We start from the raw sequence: 18,745 nt of genomic DNA, 5'->3' as shown, positions 1-18,745 counted from the left end.
GGAGGGGCCAGTGGTTCCTCACCTCTCACAACACAGGAACTAAAGAAAACCAAGGAACTGGTCAGATGGCAGGTTCTGAAATAAGTAAAATGCTACAATTATTTTTTCACGCTGCATGTGGTTATTAAGCGATGAAACTCTCTGCAACAGAATGCTGTAGCTACCAGAATTTTACATAAGTTCAAAAAAAATTTGACAAATTATTGGGATAAAGAGCCATTGAAGACAGTGAAAAACACCAGCATACAATCTCAGGCTCAAAAAATTTATAAACCCCAATCTGATGGAAGTTAGCAGGATATACTGGAGAAGCATCATGGCATTTTCTCTATGTAACCACAAGCTCCTGCAGGAAATGAGAGAGCAGAGTAGATGAATCACTGGGTTAATAATTGTATTAAATTATTATCTTCTAGATATTAACAACTGAGCTAAGCACAATCCATTCTGAGAGCCCTTGGATGGATATGACTTCATGCAAAGCTATTAAAGCTTTGCTAGAAAAGAATTCCAGAAAACCTCCTGGAGTCTCCAGATGTTCATAAATCGGATAATTCTATATAGTTCAGCTCAGACAGATGAATATGTCTTTCCATGTGGAAACTTTAAAGCGAGCACAGAAGGACAGTTGGAGAACATCACAGCAGACAGGAAAAGATGGTAAGAAGGGAGAGGATGGCAACACTTGCAGGGATCATGAGCAGGAGATGGATTCTTTGGTCTCTTTAGGCCCTTTCCCATGCCTGAGGAGAACTAATTGCTCCAAGCATCCATCTCTTTTCAACCCTATCGTTGGCCATAGCAGCAGGAAAAGAATGCATCCCCTGGGCCCATTTTTGCATTTACTTTAAGCCTTTCATTGTAAAAGCAATGCAAACTGGCTTTAGTATAAGTGAGGATTAAGTGTTGCACATATCGTTATGAAGTCACCGGGGACCACAGTAAAATCTGAGTTATTACTACACACAATTGTTGAATCAGCTCCCTTTAGAACCTGATTATCTTTTTAAACAAATTTTGTAAATGAGCTGTAATATTTTATATCCACTCAAAGCTTTTTAGCCCAAAGCACTTAACAAGCTTAAAGACCTGGAGTGGGAACCAGCTTTTGTTCTGTGAGCGGACGGTACCTGGCACGATGGAAGTCAGTCCCTCACTCAGGTTCCCACGTGTTGCTACAGCAGCAATACTCTCAAGAGTATGAACAGCAGAATGGAAATACTGACATTTCTGGGTCAGAAAAATGCCAGACAAAGAATGCATAAGGAAAGATTTGATTTTGAAATAAGGAGTTACAGAAAGTAACCAGAATCTAAGTTAAAGAGAGATAGGTTTTGAAGGCTGAACTAAAAGATTAACCACATTAATATATATACATCACAACCTTTTTATGATTAGTTCTATTCTGCCAAGAAACAAAAATGTTTTTAAATAAGAGTAAGGGTTTGACAATACATACCCATTTACACCATATAGATATGCATTTATAGACAGAATGCAGGACTTGAAGGATTTCTTTCCCGTTTTTTAAAAGAAATACACAGCTATGCCAGCTATGCCTTATAAATACATGAAATATTCACTTACACTGTTTGGAAAATAAATGCCTTTTCTTATTGATATTCTGATTAAATATTCCAATAAATATTTTTACCAAACTCCCAGTTAACTATGCTGACCTTCTTAATCAGAAACTGGGATCTCTAGCCATCTGTTAGCAAGCCTAGTGAGCAGGTTATGCAAATGGAGAGGCTTACATGCAAATTCAACCATTTGTAAATGGAACACATGTGCAGTTTGAACCATGCTGAGTGGTGTTGTTCATTTTCTGCTTTGGTGCCTGGGCAGGTAAGCTGAAGAATGTAACAAACATGGGCACTGTTTGAGGAAGCAGAATGCCATTGGATGTCATTATTTCTCTTTCTTTGAAACTGAAGCAGGTCTTCTCTAGAGGTGGAAAATATGTCTATAACAGAAGGTAGAAGAGTTCGATTTTGAATATTCTCGGTATTTTGGAATACTTGTTCTTAATTTAAAATAGCTTTCCAAAGTCAGACTGCTTCATGAGTCAGTGGAAACATACACAACCCTTTGCAAACGCAAGCAAAAACTTTGAACGCCCTCGTTTTGGTACAAATTGGTCAGCCTGCAAATGGCTCAGCTGGGCGAGCCTCTCAATTGGGCAGCGTCTGGGCTGCTCCCATGGTGCTCTCCCAGCTTTCCCTCCCTGGCAACTTCAGAGAAACCAGTTTTGTGGTAATATAAAAGTAGACTAGAACCTAAGCATAAACTTAGTCATCAGTGTCTCTGAACATTTGAAATCATGTCGTTGGGATCATGGAGTCTGTTCCTGCAAACACCAGAAGTCCTGTTTGTTTGAGTGCAGTAGTGGGGATATCAGTAAGATGGAAAGTACCAAAACACTGAGCATCACACTTAGTTACTGCACAGGCATTTCCTCTAAGAAAACACTGGCAAGCACTACTAGTGGCTACACTAAAAGTTGGGTTTTAATTTTATGTCTTTAATTTTTCTGGTCTGAGATATCAGTAAAAGATCAGGAGCTCAGATATTTCTCCTTATTAATGGCTCTTAACACTTGATAATTGCTTACCAGGAAATGGTTCCTTTTCTTCCATTATGATCATTAATCTTATCAGTACCTGAGACTATGAACCAACAGAGAAATATTTTCTACATGTTCCTTATTTTCAGAGCTGAAGCAAGGAGCTAAATTATGTTACATTGCTGCAATATAACATAATATAATATTACCCATTTTTACAGTCCAGATCCTTGTACCTTGTCTATTGTACCATTGTATTTATGAGTCAGATCTGTATCACAGCCACTGAACATTTTCAGTGATGATGGCATAGCTGAAGGAGTTCTTAGGTCCATGATTCTATTAGGCTGAAAACACTTATAAGTGTTTTGAAAGGTAACAAGGAAAGAACCCAGCTTAATATCCAGGCCTGACTGAGTTGAGACAGTCGTGAATAAAAAGAAACACCCATGTGTCTGTAAATGAAGCATCTCACGCCTCATTTTTTAAACATTTACATTAATGCTTTGTAATGGTGAACTGCTTGAACTTGCCCTGTGGCTGATAAGACTTTTCACCATTAAATTCTAAAAACAGGAAGCACCAAAGAACCTCATAACTTGTCTGCCTTGCTTACCTACAGAAATTCCCTGTACTTACATGTAGTGTTTGGTCTTACAAATGAAATTGTAAATCTTTGACATCAGCAGAGGGACAAGAAGTTTCAAAGATAGAGATTTGTGGGTTTATTCTGATTTTGCAATAAAAAATGAGGCACACAACTGAGATCTGGAAGAAATTCTCATCACTGTGGGCCATATGGAAGTATAAGGGACCATGCCTACTAACCTGGAAAACTGGGAGAATTAAAGCAGAACATATCAGTATGGAAATCATGCAAACAAGAAGGAAAAACCTGAAAAAAATATTGACTTTAAATTAACATCTAGGAGCACTAAAATTAAAATAATAATTTTAAAAATAAATGGTATACTTGTATATTTTAATCTCCGTATGTTAACAAATTTATCACGAACATTTTAGGACTTTCTGAGATGGTTTTATAATATAACATTATATTCTAGATATCTAGAAATACCAGAACTATTTTTCTGGTTGCCAAAGACACAGACAAAACAGTAAGTTTGGGGCTAGTAGGTGCTTTCACTGCAAATGGAAATACATTTTGTTCATATGTTTTCTTCCCTCAAATTTTTCATAGGGAATAAAACCCACTCTCAACCAGTTCCACATGTGATTTATTTGAGTTAAACTGTGTGGAATTAAATCTTAACAAGGGACTGATCTAAAATCTATAGAAATCTCTGGGACTCTTTCTATTAATTTGAGTGGTCTTTTGATCGGGCCTTACATGAAGAAACACATTTATGAGTCCCAAAGATGGAACTCATTAAATTATGTTTCCTTTATTTTACATGTGTAATTTAAATGATTTTAGATTTTATAATTCCCAATGAAAATATTTGATTCTAAGTTACATAAAGATAGGGGAGTTGTAATGATATGGGAACCAGGACAAAAATCCAAGTTTGCTGGTATAAATAAGTTTTGTTCTATCAGCTTTTAAAAACTTCCATTATTTGCAATAACAAAAGATAAATGAATATGTTAGCTTTTATCGTCTTGAACATCACATTTTAGGTGCAGGTTATAGATATGATTTAATAAAAAATTGGTTCAGCAAGATCTGCTAAGGAAAGCAGTTAAAGTCAGATGTTTTTACCTGAATAAACCAAAAACTGACAGCATCCCAGCCTGGTGCAAACGATCTGTGGCACCAAGGAAGAGGACAGATGCTCAGCCTTAGGAGCAATGCTTTTGGGGAACACAGGATCTGCAGTGGTGTAAAGGCTTGAGACAGCTCATGTGACAACATGTAAAGGCCAATATGGACCCTCAATACATGGCAAGGGTGGAGATCTCTGTAAAATAGCAACAAGGGCTGTTGAGCCCCGAATGCTGACAACCTGATGTGAAGTCATGGAAAAGCAATGACATAGAAATGGATTTTTTTATTGTGTTTCATCCCTCCCTCTCCCTCCAAGATGCCACAGCAGGAATGTGCTTGGGAAGAGAACCTGTGTTATTGTTTGATTTCTGTTTTCTGCCAAGGGCACTGGCAGAAAACAAGGCTTTCCTGTTACAAGAGGGAAGAGTTTGCCAAAATTCTTATTTTTCTCTACTAATTTCAGTGTAAGAGATCTGAATGATAATACAGAAGGCTTAAGTGCTAGACATTTTAGAGTTGTTTTTATAGACTGCCTTTTGCAAGCAGTGGTTATTTATATCGTCCTAAAAACTGACTCCACAGGCCATGAATGATACCCAAATTACTGGAATCAATATCCATTTTTGTTACTATTCTTATGTTTAAGTAAGTTGAACTGTAATTAAATAAACAAGCAGATTTAAAGATGTTTTAAATGTTCTCAGTGATCAGATATCAACATTCAGCACTTACATGTTCTAGAAACACCAGACCAGTGACCTGTAATATTTTCCCTATTTAATCCCAGAAAGTATTTGATTTTATCTTGGTTTTATCTGTCTGTCTGTCTATCTATCTATCTATCTATCTATCTATCTATCTATCATCTCAATAGGCTTTTTTGGGAGGAGCTAGGGCGTGTCACCGTTTATGTCGCACATATCTAGAGAAAATATTAGGGAAAAAAAGAAACAAACAACAAAAATAATCTTTTAAAAAAATATGAAAAGGATAAATTTCTGATCTGAGGTTTTTGTTGAACTTCAAAGTGAGAATTAATATATAAAATATCTAGGATCTTGAAAGAAATAAACTCTTGAAGAATTCTAATGTGTCTAATATAAACCAAAAAAAGGAAAAAAATTCCTTTGAGTCTTTAAAATAATATTAGTTTTGCTTGTAAGTTTTTCTTTAACATCAACTTTTTTTGACTGTTTTATTGAAACTTCAACAGACAGTAGCTTATTTTTCCACAGACTTAAGCACCTGAGATTTTTGGCTAATGGATATAAGGCCAGTAAAATTTCCTATAAAATGTAACTTTATACGAGAACTTACATGATGTTTATAGAATATATTCCAGTGTTTGCTTTTTCAAAAGCAAACTTCTTGATATTCATAGGAAAGATATCAGCTGCATTGCAATGAGAAAGTGAAAATGATCAGCTGACGAATACAAATAAATAGAGATGTTTTCCCTGGCTTCACTTCTTGCTTCCTTAGGACCTCTGTTTCCCACTTAAAGATCAATAAATACCAAGCACAAAGCTCTGTGAAATCCTTTCTTTTTCTTTTAATGAGCTGTGAGTTAAAACCAGGGATAAACAAAGACGTTTTTAATGAGAAAATTTCTGAATCAGAAATTCTACAAATTACTCTTGCTACTCTTCATTATCCTTAATTTTGGCAAATAGATCCACTGGTGGCTATGGATTCCCAAATATTATGTGGCTAAATGGAGTACACTGAAGAATATTCATCTTCATAAAATAAATAAAGGACTGCACTTCAGAGCCAAGAATGACAGATATCAGTACTGGACTTACCCTTCAGAAGGAAATAGGCCCACATATCCAAGATAATATACTTCCCAGAAACAATCTATCTATTTTATGGCTATCAACAGCAAAACACACATTTCAGATAAGAACTTCTGCACATTTAATTTCTGTCAATCAACTAAGACTTTTACTCAGAAAGTAGGAAATGAGACAGCAAGCTCTAAGATTGAAGAGAGCATTTAAATGTACTTTGCCTCTTCTGCAAGTCATATATAAAATATTCCAGAGAAAATACACCAGCAGTAATAAAACTGTCCATCAATTTTGTGTCATACATAAAAGCATCTGAATAAGAACAAAACATGTAGGGCTTCTGACAATGGGAATCATGTCCACTTCCCTCCATGTAATTTACTCCAAAAAACCTTATCTGTTGCAAACAGATCAACGATTTCTAACTTTTCTCCAGATAAGACACCCACACTTTCATTTGAGCTTCATACTTCAGAGAAGTCAAATGGAAATTTGGCTTTAAATTCCATGAGGATAATTTAGGTCACTGCTTTGGACTGACGTGTCTACCCTTGTTCACTGCAGCCTGAAATGGCAAATAGTATAAATTGTGCTTGGGGGACAAACTTACAACCATAGAATCACAGAGTCATAGGGTCACAGAATCAAAATGTTTTGGAAGGGACTGCTAAAAGTCTTCTAGTTCACCCTCCCTGCAGGGACATCTTCAACTGGAGCAGTTTCCTCAGAGTCCCACCCAAACTGACCACCACTGCGTAAGAATAGTATCACCCACAGGGAGGATTCTGCTCTTTCTGGTTTCTTCTTTCTTGAATCTGATCCTACGAGATTTTGTCCACCAAACCTGACATTCTAGAGGTCAACTAATCCCCCACTGGAATGGGAGAATTTGAAAGGCAGCAGCTAGTATACGGCCCAAATCTTCCCATACAATCCCATTACCATGCATTTTTCACTTGCCAAACCTAAGAAAGGTTGACCCAATGTCCCTCTGATTGCTTTTTTTTTTTTTTTTTCTAATTGTCACTGTGAACTTGTTTGGTGGGAATTGCCTTGGTAATAATGGATAAGTTTTAATATAGGGAAATATATTAGTAAGAACTGTTGCCCTTAGTAGAGAGGCAGTGAATTTGAATGCAATGCCCCTTTCTTTTCTCCTTTAGTGATAATTCCTTAAGATCTCTTCACTCAGAGTTAAGCACCTTACAGCCTTCTTCTAAGCAGCTAAGATGTGGGTTCAAGCATGTAGGCAGTGAATATGCCTGGATATTTTTCTCCTAATATATCCTGAGTTTTGGGAATTGTTCTAGAAACTGGCTGATGCTCTTAGAACTTTCTACATGAGGCAGTACCCAGTCAAAATTAATGAACTACCCCCAGTTGCTGAGGAATAACTACTTCAAGAATTGGCACAAAATAAAAATATGAAATAAAACTTTCCTGTTCCTGTTGTAGTAAGAAAAAAGCCACCTCAAAATGTTATACCACATAATGAGCATATTGCCCTAGGACAGTTACTCCAAAATTCAACTCATACTTTGTCTTAAGGAAGACCATACCACAAGGTTACTTGCTTTTCTGAACCCACCCCTAATCTGCTGACCCACTTTGTTGTAGTATTGCAATTTCCCAGAACGACTAAGTCACTGGGTGCAGCTGGGGATCATCATCACAGGGGAACAAAAACTCAACATATTTCATTTTATATGGTTCAGAAAATGTTGGGGTGTTTCACACTGATACCAAATCTACTTGTATCCCTGCCTTTTTTTCCTTCCTCTCAAGTCATAGCCACTGTTCTAACAGTTCTGCTTCTACCTATGTTTAATCTCCAATTGCTTCATTACGTGTCAGTTACCAAATCTTTCCTTTTGCTTACTAGACAGTGGTTACAACTATTTAAGCTCTGCTTGCACATATTTTAACTGTATAGCTTAATATGATAATAGAGGGCTATTGATCAGAAAGGGAGTTGGACTGGAAGATGTTCAGTCTTGACTCCTCCTTGTGGAGGGTTCTGTGCAGACTCTGTCTGCTCTTTCATAAATAACAGACTTTAACATAAATAAAAGTCCTTTAGTCCTCAGCTGAAGTGAGAGAGTCTGAATAGGTCTTGAATCAGCTTTATGTCATAATTTCTCACAGTCATCCCACTGTTCTGCTGTTTTCATTTAGAATAGATATAAACTATCCAGATTTAGTGAGAGTTTCTGCTTTCAGGAGCAGTGCACTCAAGGATTCACTGAGTGTGTGAAACAAATTCTCAGTACCAGTTTTTAAACAGGGATTGAGACTAAGTAATGGAAATAGCAGAGCCCATGGGATTGATTAAAATCGTGTTGAGTTCCCTAATATTCAAAGCACGGTAATTAGAGCCCTCTATGACACAGGACTGTAAAATCCAGTTGATCAGATGCTCACGTAGATGGGCTTTCCTTGCAGTAGTTAGCTAACACCAGAAATGTTCCAAACATGTAATGGAAAAACCATTCCAATTTCAGAGCCCGAGACGCCGCGCGCTGGATTCGCATTCCCGTTACCGTAAATTGCTGTTTATCTGGAACACGTCATCCTATTCTGACAGTCTGTCCAAGGGTCCATATTTTCTGTCTGAGTAGGCCATGCTGATTACACCCCCTCCATGTGTCATTTGTGTCTCCCTGAAAACCTCTGGCCAAAGGGAAGCGTGGAGGCTGCGGGAAGGGAAGGCACAATTAGCCCTGTCCTCCGGTCATGACGGGAAAGTTGATACAGGAGTAATAACCACAGCCAGGTCTCTCCTACATTTATTGTCATGCCCATCATAGCCAGTAACATTTCTTTAACAATAGTCATTTATAAAGGCCTGGCTTCTGTGGAAAGATTTACTAACAGCCCTAAGTGGAAACTCCACTATAAAACCAACATGTTCATGGAAATAGTACTACTACAAAGGCATAAAAATAAGGCACAGAAGTGACCCACCAGTGCATTTACTGTAAAACTCAAGGACTAAAAATAAAATAACCTCAATATATAAAATGAGTACAATTTCTCTTTCTTTTCTGTTTGAAACACAGACATAGCTCTAATGGATCATGGACTAAAAAAAGCATATTGTGATTGGATCTAACAATATTTTCATATTCTGCCCTTCAAAGACTCAACTCAATTTCATTTTTATAAGACAGAATCTGGCTGAGTAATAGAAGTTTTCTTTTAAAAAGAATATATATACATAAAGGACAAAAACTAAAGGTAAGAAAGATCATCAGGACTAAATAATACTGACTGATTTTCTGTCATCCTCACTACTCCACTTGCTGAGCATTCAGAGTAAAAGAAAATATACCAGCGTCTCCAGAGATGCTGTGTCAACAAAAACTCCTTCCGCTGGCATGATACAATTTCTGTTTAACTAATCAGGGGGAAATTTATCATACAGGACTTGGTGAGGTTGTTTATGGAGTCATTAGCACAATGGCACTCAGCTCTCAGATGACAGTTGTGCTCATCAGAAAATGAAATGCTGCAGCTGGCTGGGAAATGAATGAAGGCCAAAACCAGAATTATAAAACAGAGGACTTAATTTGAAAAAAATTTGTTGCTATGATTTCATGGATGTGTTGGATGATTTATTTATTTACTTATTTACTTAATTGCTCTTTCCAACTAATGAGAAGGTGCTGGGGACTATAAAGTGGTAGTATGTTGAGGGGTTCACTCACAGCCTTATAGTGATTTCTTCGGTGTCTTGCTGTAAGAATATCACACTTTGCTAACTGGCTCATAAAAGACCTTTTCCAAACATCAAAGTAATGGAATGAATTCCTAGGATAGTATTCAATTGCTCAAATTCTGCCCAATGCTCTCTCTGATTCCCAATTATAAAAGTAAGATAACCACTTGAATTCTAAAAATATTCCAATGATGCCTGCCAAAAGTCTTACTGCTACTTTGTCCATGTAAAATATGACTTCAAGGAGACTTTTGGTAAAACAAAGTCTAGTTCTTCACAGAATTCTTATTACACATTTAACTGACAAAAGCATTGCAAGGATTAAGTCAATAACATTTATAGAAATATGTGGAAGATACATTTTCAAAAGTGCATTAATAAAAGTGTCCAGCAGATAAAGCAGCAGATGAAATTCAGGTTAGAGAAATGTAAAGCAAATTACATATAAAAAGTATTCCTTGGAACAAATAATTCCTTAAAAAATCTACAAAACTCTACCTCAACATATGATGTTAAAGAAAACCCAACAGAACAAAATGAAAAACAAATAGAAGGCCAGGAATAATGAAGAAAAGACTAGAAAACATTAATCATCATTATGCCACTGTAAAAATCCATGCTTCATTTTCATTGTAAATACCATGGTTATTGTGTCCTCCTCATGAAAAAGTCACAGTGAAGTTAGAAACAGCTCAGCAAGTCCCTGAGCCACAAATTTCAGTTAAAGTATCCTGAGGCACAATGAATTATGTATGTCTTGCTATGCTTGCCTGTTCTGTGACTTTTTCTTGAACATCCTATTATCCATCACTCTTGGAGACAGTACAGTGAGCTGGCTGGACCCATGGGCTGGCCTGACACATCATTCCTTATGTTCTTGACAGATTTAAAAAAAAAAAAAAACAACAAAAAAAAAAACAAAGTGGAAGAGTAGTTTGCTTTAGTCAGTGTGCCTGGCTGGAAGGGAAAAAGGAGGTGTCCTACTGCATACAGAAAAAGGAAGGTATTTTCACTACTGTTGGTACCCTGGCTTGCCAGGAGACCAGGAGGTTTAGAACAACATGGAGAAGGATGAGTGGAGTATTTTAAAGAATCCCCTTTTTCTCACCAGCAATACACAAACCCTGTCAAGATTCAGCTCCAGCCAAGTTCTCTTCACTCAGACCCTGAGACAGATAAAGCATCTTATTCTGTGCAGAATGTTGGCAGTGGGCAGGAGGAAAGAGGGTGCAGAATGGATAACAAAAGAGGGCATGAGTTTTTCTTTCAAATTATGATCATTATGTTTATTAACAATTAGAAAGAACTTGAGTACTTGAGTGTGATTTCCTGCTGAAAGGATACATTGCAGGAAGCTTGCTAATGCAGCCCACATGAGGCAGTGCTGCTTGGAAAAGGAGAGCCAGGCCTTCAGTGACAAAGCAGAGACCCTGCACATCCCTAGGAATGTACCCTGTCTCTCCTCTCTTGTCCTGCCTGGAACCTGGAGAGGTTAGGATCACAGAGACATTCCTGATTCTTCCTTTAACTGTTCCTCTTTTGCCAAATCACCAGAGGAAGGCCACAGTGGAATAGTAGACCAAGAAAAACTCGAAAAATTGCAAGTCCAGAACAAAAGGAAGTGTGGTCATCCTACCAATAGATTTTGATGGGAGATGAAAAGCCTTAGGGAGCAAAACTTGCTGCACTATTTCTCCAAGTATGTGTCAGTGCCCAAGTTCAAGGACAAAGACCAGAAAGGGGAGACTCATTTGCCTGCCCATGGGGTCCATATACACATGTGGCCTAAAAGGGCCTAAGAATATGCAGTAAAAAAATGCTGTCTTGCCAATAAAATATCTACACAGTCCATTTAATCTCTCTCCAGTTGGTGAGATTAGAAATACTATGCTTGCTTGCAGAATGAGAAACAGGAAAATGCCTTTTGTTTCATTCATTATTAGTGCTATCCATTCCTGCCCCTCACTGCTGCTATTGCCAAAGGGAACTAGCATGACCACCTTCACATGCAGCCCTTTCTCCATGTGTGAAATCAGCTCTGCAGCTTCTTCTCTGCACACCATGGTCTCTCCTGATATCACACAGCACATCTCCTTTTACTGAAAAGTAAAAGTGCATCAGCAGGACAGCTCCACTAAAACATACACCTTTACCTTGTTCTTACATGCTGCATTTGCTGGAATGACTGACACAGATCAAATCACACCAAAGCTGTCATTTGTCAGTCACCTTTAAGGTTTACCCATAGAAATTAAATTTAATAAAATTCAGCAAGTGGTTCATTGAATTAAAAATCTTCCTCCAAATGTTTTATGTGTGTTTGCAAAAGTGTAAGGGCAATTATACTTTGAAATACTTATAGGGGACTATTTGTTTTCAAGTTCAGAAAATTAATCTGCCTTATGCTTGGAAGCACAAAGACTTACTATTTAGAAATGTTCAAATGCAGCCCATTTAACTATGACTTTATTAATATTATGGAAGCATTGATAGCAACCCTATAACTAACATTCATTTAGGCATGAAAACAAATACTGATTGAAACCAAATAACTACACCTCAGTTCCTCTCACAGATGTATCATGCTTCCCAGGCAAAACATCTGGAAAACTGCCCTAGCAGGGCCATTGAGGCTTTCCTTAATGTCAAGGGATTCTTGGCAATCTGCAAAATCTTTACTCCTAATTTCTGCAAGTTATTGGTAAGAGATGCAGATGTTAGGTTAACGTTTGCCTGTGCTTTTTGGGCATGACTCTTATTGCACTGCTGCAGATATCATTACATTAGGGCAACTATCAATTACTTAGTGTGGGGTTTAGAGTGGGTTTACAAAAAATTTCAGCTGAGTGTTTGGACTGGAGCTGAAAGGATACTCCAAGTTTTTTTCCCTGTCCAAGATATTCCCTGTTGTGAATGCTTTTTCTAGGAGTTTATTTCTATTTTATTTCTAGGAGAAATTAAAATTAGTCTGAATCTTACAGTCTGAGTAAATATTGTAGAGGAAAATATTATAAAAAAAACCCAAAACACATAAGAGGAAGTTTATTCACATTATTCTTCATTACTGTTTGAATTAAAGAAACAAACTAAGATAATGAGAGTTCATAAATGCCAGCCTATCAAAAATACATCACAGAACTCATAGAGAAGTTTTAGTACTTAACAACACTGAGGGAAGAAAAAACAAGACAGAAAAAAAGAGAATTAAGTTCTGAAGGGATGTATTTTTTTGGATGGGGGGCAAATTGTCTCTGCTGGATCACAGAAAATCATTGTCAAGAAGTTGCCTCCAAAGCATCCCAGCCCTAGGAGCGCATAGGAGTGCCTAGGAGTACCATGGCCATGGTCTGCATTGAGGGGAGCTCCAGGTGGAGTGCAGTGTGGAGGAGGCTCCGTGGTGACCCTCAGGATTTCAGAGACTCTTCTCCCTCAGACAGAGTGTCGGAATCTGTGGGTATTGGTGATTCCGAGACTGTAAAAAGTCTGTCTTTCTGCCCCGCTGCCAAAGAAGAAGCCATAATTCGTCTGTGCTGGTTTCAAGGTTGTTTATTCTGTTTATCTCTAACATGTTCTGCTGCTCTGCCGCAGCTCTGTCCTGCAGGGCAGCGTGTGGGGCTCTGCCCTCAGTGGGATGTTACAAACATTATATACCAGAAACTACCTGTGCTGTATTTACAATAATGTGCCAATATCTGTCACCTACATTGAACAGTGTGTCCCCAGCCTCAACCAACAGAAAAATGCCAACACTACAGTGAAACATGGAGGGCATGAAGAAGAAGGAAAAGGACAAGACACACCCAATTTCCTCCATCTTGTCCCCTCTGAACCCGTAATCTAGAAACCTAAAATTTTACTTATGCACCCGTGTCACACTTAATTATTACTCTTATCAAACACTCAGAGCTTGTAATTCATCCTGTAAGATTGAAAACTCTTTTCCATGGACAGAGATCAGAGACAGTGTCTCTGGGTGCTCTGTACAAGGGGGTTCCTGACCCCTGCCAGGGTCCCAGACCTGCCAGGGTAGCCAGAGGGAAGCCCTGGATTCCCACACAGAGAAATAAGAATTAATTTTCTTGTGCATCCTCCTGCAGTCAAGAAGTCTCACATTTCTTGTTTGTGAGCTGTGCAATTGCCTTGCTCTCCTTCCCTTTTTCCATGGCAAACGAAGCCACCAGAAGAGAACCTTTTTTGCATGATTGCTTTTCATCAGTCATAACATCCATCCATCAGGTACAGAAACATCTGGGTAAGCTAGTTAATGTGTAGCTGACTTCAGTTAATGTTTATAATTAAGCCCTGAGATTCCACAAGCAGTGCATTTCTGAGGGATTATCACACACCTCAGGTGCAGCATGAGGCACCAGCCAAAAGCCAAGTGACTTCAGCTACTCAAAGAGTGCAATAATCCCTCAGAAATCTATTAACCATGAGTGCCTTATAGCTATTATGGTATGGAAACTCCAAGGTAAAAAGGTCATACCTGTACTTTTAATGAGAAATATTGACACACGCATGACATCACCACCATCCAATCAGAGATCCCCATTGTTACCCTGTGTTCACAAATCATTTTATAGCAGGCCAAAGTTCTAAAGCAGTTTACAGTGCTGTGAAATTGAAATAGATCACTTATATGTTGAAAACTCATTAAAAAGTATATTTCATATGTAAAACATATCTTGGTCTCCTCTTTCTTCAGGCCCGTCCTCAGGTTCATAGTATGAATGGTTCAAGTGATGGAATTGCTCATATTCATAGTATTAAGCTCTTTAATTACTACAAATGATACATTTTCAATAATATTTGTAGGATTAATGAATACCTAAGCTTTGTTTTTCAGGATTACACTCCAGTTCCTTCCCAGCACTGGTCCCAGCATCCTAACTGTATATCCTTGTCATCTGGTTGCCGAAAAGGCATACTGGTCACCAAATCTGGACAAAGTTGTCATATTCCAAATTCCAAAATATATTTTAGTCCTGCTGGGCAAGCAGGAGGGAGAAAAGAACCCCTCCAAATCTCATTTGAGGAGATGGCTCAATAACCTGGGCCAAAAAGCAGGTCAGAGATGACTCTATCTTGCTATGGAGAAGTATAACAACCCTGCATACAGGAAAGCAGCATTCAGAAACCTTGTCTCTTGTTGCTTGAATTGTTAGCCATAGATGCAGTCACAGAGGCCCAATAAGAAAAAGGAACTTGTTATTTGCTGAAGGATAGCAAACCAGAAATTTTGGATATAATGAATTATTCAAAGGACAGAAAAAACTAGGTGCAGATTTTCTTTAAATTTGGAAAATTTTCCTGCTTAGTCTAGTCAAAAATGGCACTTTATGTGACATTTATGTTACTGCACTGGCTGGTGACTCCTACTGTGATAATGTGCTCTGCTGGGCATGATGAAGGACCACTCCAATGTGGTTTTATTTTAATTGCATGAATACGACTGAACAACATTAAGCATTCAGTATATAATGGTTAGAGAAAATAAGTGGGCCTTTCTTTATGACTTGCAGAGTCAACAAATAGGCTCTGTCAGACCAGTGAGAAAAAGTGAGTGACAGATCTAAAAAGCTTTTCGGAAGAACGCATTGATATTTGAATCTGCAGTTTCCATGCTCTAGCTGATGTCAGCTGTTGGGTGAAAGCCTAGATATCAGGTAGCCAAGACAAGCATCTAGCTGCCACTTGAAAGCTATCTCTTTCAGGGAAGAACTGAAGTAGCATTCTTTCTGTGGCTGTGCCTGCCAGGCAGCAGACAGATGCCCGCTGTGAGAGCTGAACCTCCCCTATCCTACCGTGCAGAGAGCATTGCATGAGCCCCAGCTATACATTACAAGGGACCACAGCAAAGGAGAAACTCATGGGTTCCATCCCTGATGCTCGAGCCAAGGGCCTTAATGCAAATGCAGCATAAATCAAAAGATGAGCACAAAAGCCACTCTGTTTTTGCAAGCAGTTGTGGCATTATCAAAGCATGGATCGTAGAAAATAACCCTGGATCAAACTGATCTCAATTTGAGTCAGCTTAAATTACACAGAAAGTGAAACAGACTCATCACCAAGGTTTCTTTATTTTAGGAAGAGAAACTTCAGGACATTATACCCAATACGTGAAGTCAACTGGTCTTCAGAATGCCCAAATATCAGCATGGAGGGGGCTCAGCACACTGGAACTCAACACTTTCTGGAGCTTTTGACTTCAGGAAATGGAAGCTCACAGAGAAGAGGTGAGTAGAGCACTGCCAGATGGCTAACAGAAACAAGGGGATATAGAAGAATCATGCTGAGGTAGAGGAAAAACAACTCCGAAAGCTTAGTGCATTTGGATCAGGAGAGATGACTAATCTCCTCCTCTGAGCACTGCAAGAATTGGCATGTGAAACATCAACTCCAGAAGCAAATGGTTTTGCTACCCCAGCATAGTGCACAAAAAGTTTTCTTGTGATAAGTATTGTAGCATGTATAACTTTAACTTGTACACCAAAAGCCTGAGAGAAAGGGTAATGAGTTAAAAACTGATGAAGAAAGATCAAAAGACATTTCTCTGATGAGGAAGTTCTTTAAAATACAGAAAAAAAGACTATTCCAGCAAAGTCTCTGGAACATTTCATATATTCTCACAAGAGAAATATTTAAAATATTAATGGAGTGAAATAAAATAAAAATTATCAGGTAAAAAGCAAAAAATTATCTGTATTAGAAGCTGGTAGAAGACAAAGGAATTTCAGATGAATGCCATAGTTGCTATGATTGTCTTTTGCCATTTACAGGAGTAGAGTTTCAGTGTCACTCCTCTGAGAATTCAAAGCGAGACTTCACATGCTGTCTCTAGAACTAGAGTTTTCCATGATAAGAGGAGCATAGACCATCTTCTTTACTCAAAATTTGGAGGGCAGGCTGCTGCTGTGAGCCCCACTGCAGTCCTACATACATTTGATAATAGGGCTACATGCAATTTGAACCAGAATTGTGGATGAGTTCATGTCCTGAGAGCAGTATCACTCTGCATGTGCCCAGTCGTCAGTGATTGTTCAGAGCACTCCTCAGATGAAACAGATCCCTAAAAACTCCCCAGATACTGCTGTGACTTGAACTGCTAGAGGTTTTGTCATGTTTGTCCTGATGTGACACAGCAGCCCTCCTGCAGACACACAAAAGGAACATTGCTAATGTAAATATCCTCAAATGAGCATTTATAACTTTTTGACCTCCAGTATTTTCTCTTTGTTTCTTCTTGCCTTCCAAAAAGCCGCTTATCTAACATCTCAAGAGTCACCCTGGGATGGCTGACTTCAGTCCAGCAACCAGGATCTAATTCCACTTTCAGTAAAACCGAATGCCTTTTGTTTAAATATGTAGCAACAAATCACAGCAAGTTCAGGAAACAGTGGCACTGTACACTAAAGATTTAAAATGATGTTAACAGGCTGCTCTGTCTTGAAACAGGAATCTGTTTCATAATACTCTTCCAGATTCTAAATATATCACAGCAAATACAAATTTCCAGTGTGCCACCAATGTGGTTATTAAAGACTTGGAATGTCTGTTGTTATACTGACTCCAGCATTATTTCAGCATGTTGTCCCCAAAATAGTCATTCCATGACCCGAGGAGGTGATTAGAAAGCCTGAGTTTTCCAGGATGTTGTGACAATATGCTGATATTTCAGAATTACACCTCTTGGATCCACTTCAGTTGCTCACAATTCAGGCCAGCAAATAAGATAAAAATTAGTGTTTGCCAGATGGGACACACACCAAAAAAAAAAAAGTTATTTAGTTACCTGCTCTTCTGGGCATACCACAGAGGGGTGATTCTGAAAGCCAGTGGACCTTTTGGATCAACACAGAGTGCTAGAGGATCCAGCTGAGGATGAGGTAAATATAAAATGGAAAGGGTGAAATTCTGTTCCTACTACAAAAACTCCCACTGATTTCAGTGTGGCCAAGATTTCACTCTTCAGAGCCATTAAGTGCTTCAGCAGATATCTGCACCTGTGAATCTGTAGGTTCAATGTCCAAGATGAGACTGGTCACCAAGAGACCCTTAAATATCTGATTTTTTTTAAAGGAGGAACTCTGTAAAAATAAAGTATCTGAAAGTGTCCATAAAAATAGAATTACTGTTGAGTCTAAAATGTGAGCTGAGGTGATAGCCAGAAAAAATGACTTATAAAACTTTGCTTGATATGGAAAACAAGTGTCAGCTCCTTGCTGCTGTATTGTTAATACACAAAAATAAAAGAAATCCTATAAGGTCTATGGGAGCTTATTGCAGATGAGTAATATTGAAAGCACCCTCATAAAAAAAGATAATGATGTTGGTAATCCTTAGCTGATCTCAAGGGTTTTCTCCCTTTCTTTTTTCTTTCTTTGATTTTTTACTTTCCCGCTTTTATCAACATCTGTTTTAGGTCACCCTTGAATCCCACCTTCTCCCCAGGAAAGCAACACAATAGTGTGCTCAGCAGAGCCCCCCAATACACTCTCACACACATTCTCCAAATGACAAATAATCTCTATATATCTTCTGGGAACAATAAAAAATCCTTGGATGTGTTCCCAGAGCCCTCAGGAAGTTCAAAAATCTTTAGAGGGGGGCCCTGGATTGAGGCTTTATCTCTAGAATTTTACACAACAAACTTGGTAAGTGTTGTATAGCAGTTAATACATATTCAATGGCCAAGGGAGGAAAAAAAACCCTCAACCAACATTAAAAATAACACTGGGGAAGGTCAAGTGCATGAGAGGCCTGGTGTGCTCTGATCATTTCATGGTGACAGCTGGGTTTCCTCTCTTTTATCCCATTTGTGCTTCTCTCCCTGGTGTTTTGGAAGTGGAGCTGCCCCAGTGATGGAGTGCTGTGCAGGGACAAGCTGCTGAAGCTCAGGCAGGACTAGCAGAGCTGAGGGATTTTCTTATGTTCTCTCC

General features: G+C 38.4%; 1 long non-coding RNA gene across 1 annotated transcript in view; it reads left to right on the top strand.

Annotated features, from left to right (window-relative positions):
* LOC140683809 (uncharacterized) overlaps positions 1 to 17,566 on the top strand; it is a 37,498-nt gene extending 19,932 nt beyond the window's left edge. The window contains exon 4 of the long non-coding RNA XR_012055329.1: positions 15,894 to 17,566. This is a non-coding gene — a long non-coding RNA (uncharacterized lncRNA). The remainder of the gene's footprint in view (positions 1 to 15,893) is intronic.
* Positions 17,567 to 18,745: the final 1,179 nt, after the last annotated feature.

The sequence above is a fragment of the Taeniopygia guttata genome, chromosome 3 (genome assembly GCF_048771995.1).
Source record: "Taeniopygia guttata chromosome 3, bTaeGut7.mat, whole genome shotgun sequence".
Lineage (NCBI taxonomy): Eukaryota > Metazoa > Chordata > Aves > Passeriformes > Estrildidae > Taeniopygia > Taeniopygia guttata.
The sequence above is the reverse complement of the archived record's forward strand: the minus strand, read 5'-3'. Positions and strand labels throughout refer to the sequence as shown.